We start from the raw sequence: 15,190 nt of genomic DNA on the forward strand, positions 1-15,190 counted from the left end.
GCTTAGTGGCGCCCATGTGCCCTGATTAATTTATTGGATTCTGCTAATCATTTTCTATGTAGAACTACCAATTGTAATCACGTTACTCCTGTGTCAAATCGCGTCACACGACTGGATAGCCGTACTTGGCCCGCTGTTCTGCGGGTTGACCTGGGTTCCCTGGCGTTTACTGGGCCGACTATTCATCAAATGTGGTAAGTGGGCCGTGTATGTGATATCTGTGTGCGGTGTGCCGCTTTCCGTTCCCTGGCGTTTACTGGGCCGACTATTCATCAAATGTGGTAAGTGGGCCGTGTATGTGATATCTGTGTGCGGTGTGCCGCTTTCCGTTCCCTGGCGTTTACTGGGCCGACTATTCATCAAATCCGGTAAGTGGGCCGTGTATGTGATATCTGTGTGCGGTGTGCCGCTTTCCGTTCCCTGGCGTTTACTGGGCCGACTATTCATCAAATCCGGTAAGTGGGCCGTGTATGTGATATCTGTGTGCGATGTGCCGCTTTCCGTTCCCTTTTTCTTGCGGTGGCGCTGATGGTGGACGAACGCTTCATGCCTACCCATCTCTTCTTCTCGGTTCCTCACACCGCGCCGCCACCATCAATGTCATTCTCCTCTTATCCCGTGTCGAGGCTGCTTCACACGGCTGTCCTCTGGACCTCCTCCCGCCGCGCCCATATTTTTAATTGGGGCAGTTTCGCACTACATCCCTCCGCTCTCCCCAGCAACAAGAAAACCGATCTCGGTCCGTTCTGTCAAAAAGAAAAATTCCGGTGGCTCACACTGTCGTTTGTTTCGATGCCATTAGGTCAATCTCAGTTGGCTACAATTGATCAATTAGTTCCTTCTGTTACCGGTTCGTTGTATTCAAAATTCAGTTGCTTCTGAGAGCTTTCACGGGAAGGGTTTAAATTGTCAGTGGAAAGGCCGTGTGCTCATCCAGTGAGTTGTATCAGCGTACGTCGTTAGTACTCCTCTGTTTGAGATATATAGAACTAACAAACATAGATTGTTTTGTATCACTCTTGCAGTCCTTTTTTTTGGCCTAGGTTACCCCTTGCTCGAAGAGATTTTGTCTTTCCCTTGCTCGGTCCACCCACCTCAAGATGGCAATGGGGCCCCGAAACCCGCGTCCCCATGGGTTTTTACCCTATTAGGGGATGGCGATGGGTGTCTTTTCATTCCCGCGGGGCTGTTGTTGGGCACATTATACAACCCGACACGTTTCGTGGGTTTGCACCCGTTTCAATAGTCCCCGAACCCGAAACCCGGCAAACCCGGCAAAATACATTTTTTTACGAAACATTTTCTTTATATATCATCATAAAGTTTATCATTATCTTGCTGTAATGTTTCATAAGATGTTCATTACTACTTATTTGATTCTCATATGTAATTGCATATCTTGTTGAACCATGTATGGCTGAAATTTGCTCATCTTTGTTGCTGAAATGTGGTATCATGCTGTTGAAATACATTCTATATAGATGTTGAACCATCTACTATTATTTTTGGTTGAAATTTTCTCAAGTTATGATGCTCAGATGTGCTTGTTTTACTGTTGAAATGTTATCCTTTGTCGCCACTATATTTGTTTAAATATTTTGATTTTCTCGTGGGTTTCCCGTGGGTTCCCCGAAACCCGATGGGTTTAGGGGATGGGCAGAAAACTAGCCCCGCGCATGGTGATGGGGACGGGGATGGGTTTACGATTTTCTCATGGGGATGGGTTTGGGAAGGCAAAACCCGATGGGTTTCATCCCCGTTGCCATCTTGACACCCACTTGCATAGGTACTGATCGCTCACTTTTCTGTTGGTTATCCCAGAGAACTTCAGAAAAGTTGCTGCATGATAGAGATATTCCATATTCGAGCCGGGTTGGCTTTGTTTATTCACCTATGTTGTTCATAGATATTTATTTATTTATTTATTGCTTTTGCCATAATATTGTTTTTAGTATTCTATGTGCTATACATCCATTGTTTGTGTGTGTGACAGGTTTTGCAATTGACAAATCAAATGCGCAAGCATGCCTGGTCAATGGGAAGGAACTTCTTTCCCAAGAGAGTCTGATCAAATAAGGTGTGAACCACTTTATTTTGGGGTCCCGATAACTGCCACACGTGTAATGTATCGGGTAGTTGTGCCACACGCCACGTATGGCATGGACAGCAATCAGCCCACACACCTACGTGTGGGCAAAGCAACTAATGCCCACACACATCTTTTTTTCCTTCCTGAACCCTCTCACACGCGTGCGTGTGGGCGAAGTTGATAACGCTCACACGTCCGTATGTCAGGCCTCGTACCCTTTTGGTCCCGCACGCGACGCGTGACGCCCACCGCGCGCCCGCAGTTGTCAGGGTCCAGACCCTCGTCCATGTTCGTTTATCTGCAGTTGCCATGTCGCTAAACTACGGTTGCCATGTCGGACAACTGCAGTTGCCATGGTTGCTCAACTGCAGTTGCCATGTATGGTCTGATCTAATGTAGTTGCCATGATTTCATAACTTTAGGAATTACCACATACTAACACTAGGCAGTTGAGAGAGTTGCCATGTGCTCACAAGCATGCTAGGGCAGTTGCCATGTAAAAAGGAAGAGTTGTCATCTGCTTACGTGCACGTTAGGGCAGTTGCCATGTACGTGCACGTTGGGGCAGTTGCCATGTACCATGCAAAAACACATGGCAACTCGGTAAAAAGACAGTTGCCATCTGCTTACGTGCATACTAGGCAGTTGCCGTGTACCCTGCAAAAACACATGGCAACTCGGGTAAAAAAAGAGAGTTGCCACCTGCTTATAAAGCACACTAGAGGCAGTTGCCATGTGCGCTGCAAAAACACATGGCAACTAGCAGTTTACGTGTGGGAGAGGAGACGGGCGTGTGGGCGAGATGGAAAATGTCTACACACCAGCCCTTGTGCGTGACTGAAAACTGATGTGTGGGTGAACTGCTAAACGCCCACACACCGGCCCCTCCATGTGGTAAAACGGAGTGTGGGCGAACTATGTCACACACCACACACACGCCTTGTCCTACGTGGCACAGAAAATCAGTCAGATTGTGTCAAGATTCGTGCATATAGTACTGAACGGTGATGGATGCGTGTGGTCGAGATGGTCAACGCCCACACATGTGGGTGTTAACATTTCCGTTATTTTGTTGTATCGATCCCGATTTATCTATACTTATATACGAAGTACTTTCACTTGCTGAAATGTTGGAAACTGTTGAGGGACGTTCCTTTTGGAATATGAGTTTTAGGATGCTTTATTTGCTATAAAAGAGGGGCATATTGTTTCAAGCACTCTCACTGGTCTAAAAATAAATTGAGGATTAATTTACTAGTGTATAAGTTGTGGGCATATAGGCTTATATTATACAGTGTCCTCTATATTTACATTGATCCCAAACATTCTATAGTCTAAATGGATGGGCGACACTTAATACTAAGTTGCACTAACTTTATACTAAGTTCGCGACACTTAATATGGATCGGAGGAAGTATTAAATTATGCGACATTGTTGTACCGTCATTTGCTCTTTTTTCAAGTAACACGGTTGACGTGTGCGGAGGCTTCGTCACTGCATCGCCGATAGCTATGGAATCATGCAGTTCCTGACGGCCCACACGGAGTTCACCCGTGGCATGCCAGGCGTGCGGCCAGTGTGGCAGCGCGAGCTCCTCACGGCGAAGGTCGCCGGCTATCGCGCATGACCACGTGGAGTACGCGCCTCTCCTGAACCATAGAAAAGATGTGGTCTTCTTTGACGATACCTTCTCATATTAGGCTGGTTGTAATGAGGAGTATCATATATTAGTACCATGCATATGATACTAGTGTATAATACTACATCTGTAATGCAAAGTATCATATGTTGGTATCATAGAGTACTAGATTTATTGTCATTCATGACACAAAGTAGAACAACATTTAATATGATACAGTATCATGATATAATACTCAACCATCTCTTTCTTCATTTAATTCTATGCCATCTCATCAAAATTGCTTAGTTGGCATGCATGATACTACCTATGATACTACCATTACAGGCAGCCCCACACCTTCTTCTCCGGGCTTCGCGAGGTCGAGGCGCTCCGGTCTTAGGTCCCGTCGACGCTGCACTCTGCCGCCTCGCGGTTCGGCCTGATCGACACATTCATGTGGCGATGTTGTGCTGCCGCACTACGGCACGACCCAGATGAACTGGTCTGCCCGCACATGTTCGTGAACGGGCGGGTGAGGAACAGGACCGACACCCGTTGCCGAGGGGCTACTATGCAACTCGTTCGCGTTTGCGGCAACGTGCGTGCCTACCGGGCAACTGTGCCCAGATAAGTAATATAATCTCTTAAGGCATCTTCAACGGTGACCTGCAAATTTCCTCCCGCATCCGTCCACGGGCGGGGGGTCAGTCCACGGACACGGATGCGGGAGGACATCATCCAACCGTAGCTTGTATATGTCCACTAGCAAATTCAAATTTAAATGTACGTTGATTCACACAACGTGTCGGATGCATCCACGATCACAACCAAAGAAAGGTAAATATGCTTAGTTTTTACATGTCCAAATTCAAAAGAACATCAATCCCGCAGTCCTGCATTTCTTCCCTGTCGGACCGACCATCCCAGCAAGCTCCTCCCCGATCAAGTAGGTGTCGTCGCCGCAACATAGGCAACCTCCGTGTCAGCGTCCGCCTCCGGCTCCGCCGCCGCGAACTCATCTTTCTGCCGCTCCAACATCTGGTAGCGGACGGATTGCATGATAATTCTAGGTCGGCATTTAAAGAGTCAATATTCAAGGTCAACATCTTGGTGTCCTCCGCATTCGCGGCGATCTTCACCCTCTTTTCCTCGAGTGCCGCCTTCCTCTGTTCGATCATGGTCCTCCTCTCTTCAAGCTTGATGTTCTTCTCCGTCGCCTCCATCAACTATTTGAACCTCTCCGCCTTCCTCTCCTCTTGATGTCTGAGCGCCTCATGCATGCCTCCTCCTTCTTTGCCAAGGTCTCCTCGAACGTCTCTGTCAGCTTGGCCGCCGCACCTTCTCGCTTCGCCCTCTCCTCCTCCCACTTCTTGCCCCGTAAATTTCTTCTAACCTTCTTCGGCGGTTCTTGGGCTGGGTCGGTAGGGTCACGGTTTCTTCCTCATTGGCTTGGGAGGTGGTCTTGGCAATGAAAAGGTCCCACTTCGGTTGCCCATTCAACTTCAACCAACAATGCATGACGGTGAAGGACTTCTTCTCCAACTTCTTATACACCACACAAGAACGAGTAGGCTACAAAGTGAAACAATGCATATTCATCTAGTGAGCAACAAAACAATACATGTTTGGCTAGTGATCGACAAAACTAAAGCATATCCGGCTAGTGATCAACTTACTTGCTCGGTGATTTGTGCACCCCTAGGCCACGGTGCGATGAGATGCTTCAAGTTCCCGCAATACTTGGAGACGGCCTCTTGGATGGTGTACCATCGATGATTGAGGGACTTCCACTCACGGTTACGGATCAATGCGTCGGAGTAGGGCGTGAAATGCTTGTGCTCATGGAACCATATGTGAATGTTCCTCCAAAAGGTTGTGCCATTTTGCTCCGTGTCATGGACAGGATCGAGGCTAGTGGCCAACCATGGATCGCACAGCAGCTCGTCCTCCCGCATGTTGAAGCTTTCTCATCTACCCTTCTTCTTCGGATCGCCGGCTGTATCATCCGGATCATCGTCGCCGTCCTCCTCCTCCCTCTCTGTCGTGGAATTGTCACGGCAGATGTCCTAGCGAAAGGACTTAGTCCTGGAGCCATCGCAACTAGGAAGCTTAAAGGGGTTATCGGGACAAAGGACACGAGAGGTTTATACTGGTTTGGCCCCTTGCGGTGAAGGTAAAGCCTAGTCCAGTTGATGTGGTATTGCTAGATTTCGATGACCAAGGAGCGAAATACGCTAGCTTGGCTCTCGATCTGTTGTTTCTTTCCCTAAGCCGCCGCTGGGTCGTCCCCTTATATACCCGGGTTGACGCCCTGCGGCCTACAGAGTCTTGGTCGGGTCATACAACGTGTCCGGCTCGGTGACATCTCTTACATGCCTTACTTTACAAGTCTTATTTATACATGGTGGTTTATACTTACGGGCCTTAAGCCACCTCTGGGCTTGGGACTATTATAAGCCTAATCGTAAACCGTCATCTTGTATACTCTTGGGCTTTATTCTTTTGAACCGCCATTGTAGTTGACCCGGCCCCTCCTGGGCGGGTCATTCCTGGTAGTCATATCCTCAACATTAGGCCCCAGGTTGATTTGAACTTTGTTCATGTCAACCTTCAACACTTAGAAAAAATCCATCCACCACTGCTGTGAAAACCTTGTAACCCGCCATGATGTCACCTCCGGAATTTTTGGAATCCCGCCACGACATAATCTCAACGGATCTTTATCTTAATGTCTTTCTGAAAATCGAGGCGTCCATCTAGCTGGATAGCTTTCATTTGCCTTCCTCGTTTTTCGTGCCTGCCTGTTCGCCTATCTCCTTATAAATAGGCACGGCTGGTCTTCCTCCTTCTTCTTCCTTCTCTCGCAACCCCTGTGTCGCTCGAACTCCGCCGCCGCCGCAGCGCTCACCGTCGTCCTCAACCTTGGCCGCGGCATCACCTTGAGCTTGTCCAGAGAACGGCGGCGACCCTCCGCAGTAGATTTGCGTCCATAAGTTTTTACCTTTCCGCACCTTAGATCCACATTAGGGTTTGCAAGTTCGTCTGTGTTCTTCACTGTTCATCATGGATTCTTCGTAGTGTCTCCACCACATCCTCTTTTGATCCAAAAGAAGCATGGAACTCCTGCGATAGTTGTTTCGCATCCATTTTGGATGCTAGTAGATCCCCTTTTATTGCACAAAGGCCTCCTTAGAACTGATGAACTCCTCTGCACTAGTTTTTTAGGTCTAGATTTATTTTCCTTTTTTGAACAATCTTGATCCAAAATAGTAGCAGCAGCCTGTGAAACTTCTTTATCTCAGTACTTAGCCAATTTTTTGTCGTTGGCCTCCTTTGAATATCTTTAGTCATGGCGGCTTATCATGCCGGCTCATTTTTCCTTCATATATCATTAGCCCTTATTTAAGCCGCCATTACGCATCTGTATTGCAACTATTTACTTGTGATTCCACCATTTAATTTAAGCCGGCAAATTACTTCCTTTTTAGCTTGTCTTCTCACCATGCCGCCAAAGACGACGACAGTTTGCAATTGGGTCCCTTCCATAGTCATGGACGCCACTCTGAAGGATTTCATTACCATTGGATTTTTACCGGAGAAGAACATTATGTCTTACCGCGCTCCTGACCCTGCCGAAGAAAGACCTCAGCCCAAAGACGGTGAAGTCATCGTTTTTACTGATCATATGAACCGGGGTTTTTCACCACCCGGCTCAAAATTCTTCAGAGATGTTCTGCATTTCTTCAAGCTTCATCCTCAAGACCTTGGACCCAATTCCATATCAAACATCTGCAATTTTCAAGTTCTCTGCGAGGTTTATCTTCAAGAAGAACCTATTGTTGAACTCTTCAGAGAGTATTTTTATTTGAACCTCCAGAATGAATACACCAACGGCCCCAGCCTGGAACTTGGTGGAATTTCGATTCAGCGCCGATAGGGTGCCGTCTTTCCCTTAGTAGTCTTACCAAGCCATCCCAAGGATTGGAACCAAACTTGGTTTTATTGCAAAGACATGTCACCAGCTGATGAAAACCCAATGTTGGGTTATCGCGCGGAGCGTCTTGACTCTAAGTTTCTACTCCCTGACAAGCTTACTGCCGCTGAACGTAAGAAGCTCCTCCCAAGCATCAAAAGGATTCAAGCCTTGTTGGGGAACGGCTTAACTAGAGTTGACTTAATCCGTTGTTGGATCGCATGGCGGGTCATCCCTCTGAGCCGCCACTCTGACTTGATGTATATCTATGCCGGAGGACCAGATGACCCTCTGCGTCATAGTTCGGTACAACTGACTGAAGAGGCCATTGTTGAAATGTCAACCACCCTCGGAAACAGTAAATACGAGGACTGCTGTAAAGTTCGATTGAATCCTTTCTGCAAACTTAACCCGGCACCAGAGGTAAACCCCCTTGACCCCCCTTTTCCTTCAGTAGTTAAGTATTTGCATGACTTTTAACTTGTTATTTACCTACAGGCCAAATCTGACTTTTGGAAGGCCAAATATGATCATGAAGCTGCCAAGAAGGCTAGAGCTGCCGCCATAGCCACCAAGAAGACAACCTGAAAATCCAAGAAGAAAAGAACTGCTTCTGATATGTTCAAGATGGATGATGATGTTTCTGAGTGGGAGGTAGCCCTTGACTCTCTTGGCCTGCTTTTTAACAACCTTATTGACACTGGATATTGCCAGGACGACACGGGGGCCAGCCAGGCTGTAGAAGAAGAGGTAACTATTTCCTTCGACTCGGAACCTTTGCCAAGACAGAAACCTCGACTGGTAACCCGGAAAGTAAGGTTTTCACACCCTTTGGCTTATTTGGATCCTCATTTTCTTTTGAAAAAACAGCAACATGAGAGCCGCCGTCAGGCCCGGACCAGTGAAGATAATGAACTGCCCTCCGGCTTACCGAAAACTCCTCGGAAACGCCATAATGAGGTTTCTTTCACCTTTGACTTTTGCTTTTGTCAATGAATCTATTTCCTTGCTCTTTTAACTGTGTGTCACTTTTGCAGGAGATTTCTCGTTCTTCTGGCGATTCTTCATAGACTCAACTTCCGGCTTTCAAGACTGCCCCTGGGTAAAGAAAATTATCTTTCTTCTGCATCTTTAAGTCTGTATCATTATACTGACTTATGAAATTCTTCTTAGCGGTCAAGCAAAGCCCAAGAAAGCCAGGGTGACTAAGCCGGCGGAAGACCCGAAAACCGCTGAACCGGCAATACCAGCTCCTGCTCCTGAACAATGTGAAGCACCAAAAGACCATGTTGTCAACGTTCAATCAGACCTTCCTGAGCCGTCAGTTGATGAGACCATTCTCAATCCATCTACCGTCGGGACGTCCAGCTTAGCTAACCCGCCGGTGACTTCTGATAATGACGTTCTAATCACTGTAGTAGATTCATTGAGCCGGGCAATCCAACTGTACTGGCCAGGCACTCTGCCAAGCAAGAGGCTTTGGAAAGGCAGAAAGTGTGGTTTGACGTCTCTCACTATGCTCACCTGAGTATTAGTGACGTGCTATCTGGATACCTCAGTCATGTGCATTCCAGCCGTGACTCTGAAATTGAGATGGTCAAACAGCTGCAACTGAAATATGAGGTATGCTCTCCGGCTTTCATTAGTTTACATATGTTCTGCCAGCCCCCAAGTCTCCGGATTATGATGAACCTGAATGATATGTAGACTTGTGATATAGGTTGATGCTCTGTCTTAGATTTTTCCCTAAGTCTAGTGGATTAGCATAAATTTCACCTGTAGTCCCCAAGGGCCGGCTTAATTCATCATGAATGAGCCGGTACTTGACTTCATAACTGTCTTGAATCAGTCCAAACAAATATTGTTATCCGGCTCAAGAAAAAAATTCTTAATATCATGCATTAGCCCCCAAGTGCCAAGCGTTGTTACTTGTAAAACACTTGGGACTTTAATCATAGAAGAGTCATTTTTGCATTTTAAAAATTGCTTTGGCAGACATTAGCCCCCAAGTGCCGAGTGGTGTTGTGTTACAAAGCACTTGGGACTTTAATCAGTATGACCTTTATTGAAATAAATTTTTAACACACCTGTGCATGTCTGTAGACCGCCATAACTGAATTGGGTTCTCAATTGACTGATGCAAAGACCCGGCTGGCGGCTCAAGAGACTGAGATAAAGAATGCTGACTCCAAACTCCAGTTGAGCCTCTCTAAAGCAGAGAAACTAAAGACCAGTTTTGATGTGGAGAAAAATCCTGGGCCGATGAAAAAACCTTGTCGATATAGCGTGCTGAGACAGCCGAGGCGGCTCTCAAGGAGGTTACCACAGAGCTCACTGGTTTAAAAAACCGTGTGTCTCAGATGGTCTCTGCAATTTTTGGCGAGTCATTGTATTATTTACTTAAACTCTATTTTTGCCAAAAATATAAGCCGCATGCTTAACCTTTTAAAATACTCATAGGTCCACGGAGCAGCAATCTGAGCCAAAACAGCTTAACAAAACTCAAGGCGGTTTACACCCTAGTGGAACAACTGTACACTGGAGCTCAACGGGCGCTTGCCATTATCTCCCCAGCCAACCAAGGACCAAACCTCTTGAGTGATGTTTTGAAGAAGTTATCTATCTTACCCGCCAGATTTCAAGAGGTCAAGCGGTCTTGTGCAAGAGCCGGAGCCCTAACTGCTCTAAGCCACTCCAAAGCCTGGGTGCCGGAGCTAGACCCGGCGGACGTAGCCAAGGGGTATCCCAGCCTTAAGGAAGACGGGACTCCGTTTGATCAAGATGATTTTGCTGCTTGTGTGAGGGGAGTTCGTCCTCAGGCTACCATCCTTGGCGACGAGACCAATATTGATAAGTATCAGCCGGGTTTTGACGTTGAAAATAAAAAGATGGAGACTCCTTCGTATAAAGTGACATATCTCATCCCGCCAGTTCGCCAACACACCTTTGCCCCAGAAATTGACCCGTCTGGTCTAATTAATGATGAAGCTGAGTTCGTTGCTCTTCATGGCTTTGATTGGTCCAAGCCCAATTTCCAACCAGTGGAGAAAGATCAACCGGCACGGGAGGAGGAGTAACCGTCCAAATAATCCGGCTAAGGTTCAATGAACCGGCCTTAGCTTAACATCTGCTTAGGAGAAAAAACAATTTTAACCTTTTGGGCTCCCGGCGCCTTGTAATAGCCTAGCTTAAAACTGCAGGTTCTGCCTATGCCGTCTTGCATATCATACTGCGTACGACATTTTATCCGTCATGTCAATATATGCTTTATATCCTTTATCACATCTGTAGTGTTTAAATCTGTTCCTGTATGTAAAAGATGAGAAATTGTCCTGTCGGTTTGTCGCTGGACGGGTCAAAACACCCAATACATAACTATGAAATTACCATAACGGAATAATTAGGCCCAGATGTAAAGATAAATAAGGTTGGAAAGCCTTTGATTAAAGAAAACACAGATAAGTCTGTTTATGAACGACAATATCATACATGTGTTCTTTGATTCCGGACTGCCGGCTTACGTGACCCAGACAGTAAGGGTGACAACCCAATCTTTTTAGAAGTCAATACTTCCATATGTCTGATGACTGTCATACATTGGCAACTTATTGTCAAAGAACCAAGCCGGTTTAAATTAAAACCATACTTACAGTTAGATTCTAGATAACAAAAACTAGTAAAACAAAAGAATCTCTTTCAAACAATGTGAATCAAGCATCAAGAAAAATTTGGAGGTTTCTGATTCGGATATGATCAGTAAACCGGACCAAAGGGGTTAAACTAGGATTTGAATACGATCATGCAGCCCCAAGTGGCTTTGGCGTTGCGCCGATCAAGAGGGTACCGACAGCTATGTTCTCTTTGGTTCGAATACGACCTATGTTTGAACAGGAAGCCCCCAAATGACCTTGAGAGGTTTTTAACGACCCTGATTCGAATACGATCCAAGTTGGACCCAAAAGGGGTTAAGCTATGATTTGGATACGATCAAGAAGCCCCCTAGTGAGTTTGGCTTTGCGCCGATCAAGAGTGTTACAACAGCTATATTCTCTTTGGTTCGAATACGACCTATGTTTGAACAGGAAGCCCCTAGTGACCATGAGGTTTTAACGGCTAGATTCAAATACGATCATGAGCCGGACCAAGAGGATTAAGCTAGATTCGAATACAATCATCCTCCAATTGGTCGTATTATACTTAAGATAACAAAGACATGTGATCATTAAGGAAAAATGACAGAGGTCCTGCTTTATTATTTATCATAATACATACAACGTCAAAGTATGTACATTATGAGAGCCGATGGCTCAAGTGTAGTAAGGCCAAAGATGAGCAATATTCCACGGTCGGCGGGTCTCCTCCTCCGACTTACGTGAGTCTTTATGCTCTCAAACATCGATAAGGTAGTATGACTAGTTATTCAAGTTCTTTCTGACCACAAAGGGTCCTTCCCAAGGTGGGGATAGCTTGTGCTCATCAGACTGATCCTGGATGAGCCGGAGCACTAGGTCACCTTCTTGAAAGGTTCTTGACTTAACCCGGCGATTGTGGTAACGGGGCAGGTCATGTTGGTAAATCGCTGAGCGGGCTGCCGTTAAGTCACGCCCTTCATCCAATAAGTCAAGCGCATCCTGACGGGCTTGTTCGTTATCAGCTTCAACGTAAGCCGCCACACGGGGCGAGTCATGACGGATGTCACTGGGCAGAACTGCCTCTGCTCCATAAACCATGAAGAAAGGTGTATAACCCGTAGATCTGTTAGGGGTAGTATTGATACTCCATAGTACTGAGGGTAACTCTTCTACCCAACAACCCGGTGTCCGTTGTAAAGGAACCATAAGCGGGGGCTTGAGACCTTTTAAGATTTCCTGATTTGCTCTCTCGGCTTGACCATTGGATTGGGGGTGAGCTACTGACGAAACATCAAGCCGGATATGCTCACGTTGACAAAATTCCTCCATAGCACCTTTGGACAGATTAGTACTATTGTCTGTTATAATGCTGTGTGGAAAACCAAAACGAAAGATCACCTTTTTCATGAACTGAACCGTTGTGGCTGCATCGCACTTACTAACCGGCTCTACCTCAACCCATTTTGTGAATTTGTCAACGGCCACCAAAAGATGTGTTTTTTTTATCTTTGGATCTTTTGAAAGGTCCAACCATATCGATCCCCCAAACTGCAAATGGCCAAGTAATTGGAATTATCCGCAATTCTTGAGCCGGCACGTGCGCCCGTCGTGCAAATTTCTGACAATCGTCACACCTACTAACCAAATCCTCCGCATCAGCGTGAGCCGTCAGCCAGAAAAAATCATGACGAAAGGCCTTGGCTACAAGAGATTTTGACCCGGCATGATGGCCACAATCTCCTTCATGGATCTCACGAAGAATTTCTTGACCTTCTTCAGGAGAAACACAACGTTGAAACGCTCCAGTGACACTGCGATGATATAACTCACCATTGGAAATTGTCATTGACTTAGACCACCGGATTATCTGTCTAGCCAAGGTCTCATCCTCCGGCAACTCACCCCGGGTCATATAAGCCAAATACGGCACTGTCCAATCTGGGATGACATGAAGAGCCAAGTCCTCCTCTATAGGCAACTTGACAGAAGGGTTATGAAGAACATCTAAAAAGTGTTAGGCGGCACCGGCTTACGCTGAGATCCCAACTGGCTTAAAGCATCGGCCACTTCGTTCTTTCTGCGGTCAATGTGCTCCACTTGATAACCCTTGAAGTGTCCAGCAACAGCGTCAACCTCACGGCGATAAGCCGCCATGAGAGGGTCCTTGGAATCCCACTTGTCTGATACCTGCTGAGCCACCAAATCTGAGTCGCCAAGGCACCGTACCCAACTTAAACTCATTTCTTTAACCATTCGAAGACCATGGAGTAAGGCCTCATACTCAGCTGCGTTGTTAGTACAAGGAAACATCAACCGCAACACATAACAAAATTTGTCACCTCGAGAAGTTAAAACGACTCCAGCCCCCGAGCCTTCCAATTGTCTGGACACATCAAAATGAATCGTCCAATATGTGTTGTCTGGCTTCTCTTCAGGTATCTGCAACTCCATCCAGTCATTAATGAAGTCCACCAATGCTTGAGATTTAATGGCAGTACGTGGTACATACTTTAAACCATGAAACCCAAGTTTAATGGCCTACTTGGCGACTTGTCCTGTGGCTTCTCTATTTTGAATAATATCTCCTAAAGGAGCAGAGCTAACCACAGTGATAGGATGACCCTGAAAGTAATGCTTAATCTTCCAGCTTTCCATGAACACCCCATAAGCAAGCTTCTACCAATGTGGATATCTCTGCTTGGACTCAATGAGCACCTCACTGACGTAATAAACCGGCCATTGAACCGGATGTTCCTTGCCAGCCTCCTTGCGTTCTACAACAATGGCCACACTGACAGCACGTGTGTTAGCAGCCACATATAAGAACAATGGCTCCTTCTCAACGTGAGCAGCAAGAACCGGCGGCTCGGCGAGCTGTCTTTTCAGATTTTCAAAGGCAGAGTTAGCAGCATCACTCCAGGCAAAATTATCCGTCTTCTTCATCATTTGATACAACGGCATAGCCTTCTCACCTAACCGGCTTAAAGCTGCGACACGACCCACCAGCCGTTGAACGTCATTGATGCACGCCGGCTTAGCCAAAGACGTAATCGCCTTGAGTTTCTCTGGGTTAGCCTCAATTCCTCTGTTAGACACCAAAAAACCCAAAAGCTTGTCAGCTGGGACTCCAAAAACGCCCTTGACCGGGTTAAGCATCATCTTGTAGACCCGGAGGTTATCGAAGGTTTCCTTCAGATCATCTACCAGAGTTTCCTTCTCTCTGGATTTCACCACTATATCGTCCACATAAGCATGAACATTACGCCCAATCTGATTATGAAGACAGTTCTGCACAAACTGTTGATAAGTCGCCTAGGCATTCTTAAGCCCAAAAGGCATAGATACATAGCAGAAGGCTCCAAACGGGGTAATGAAAGCCGTCTTCTCCTGGTCCTTAACTGCCATCTTGATCTGATGATAGCTAGAATAAGCGTCCAAAAAACTCAAACGCTCACAACCCGCCGTAGCATCAATGATTTGATCAATACGAGGGAGAGAAAAAGGATCAGCCGGACAAGCCTTGTTTAAATTTGTGTAATCCACACACATACGCCAAGTGCCATTCTTTTTTAGCACAAGCACCGGGTTGGCCAACCACTCTGGGTGAAAAACTTCAACAATAAACCCGGTCGCCAAGAGCCGGGCCACCACTTCTCCAATAGCCTTGCGCCTTTCCTCGTTGAACCGCCGAAGAAACTGCCTGACCGGTTTAAACTTTGGATCAATATTGAGAGTGTGCTCAACGAGTTCTCTCGGTACACCCGGCATGTCAGAAGGCTTCCATGCAAAGATGTCCCGGTTCTCACGGATGAACTCGATGAGCGCGCTTTCCTATTTGGGATCCAAGTTAGCACTGATAATGAATTGTTTGGAT

This window comes from Triticum urartu, chromosome 2A, assembly GCF_056163025.1.
Source record: "Triticum urartu cultivar PI428250 chromosome 2A, HENAU_Tu73, whole genome shotgun sequence".
NCBI classification, from domain to species: domain Eukaryota; kingdom Viridiplantae; phylum Streptophyta; class Magnoliopsida; order Poales; family Poaceae; genus Triticum; species Triticum urartu.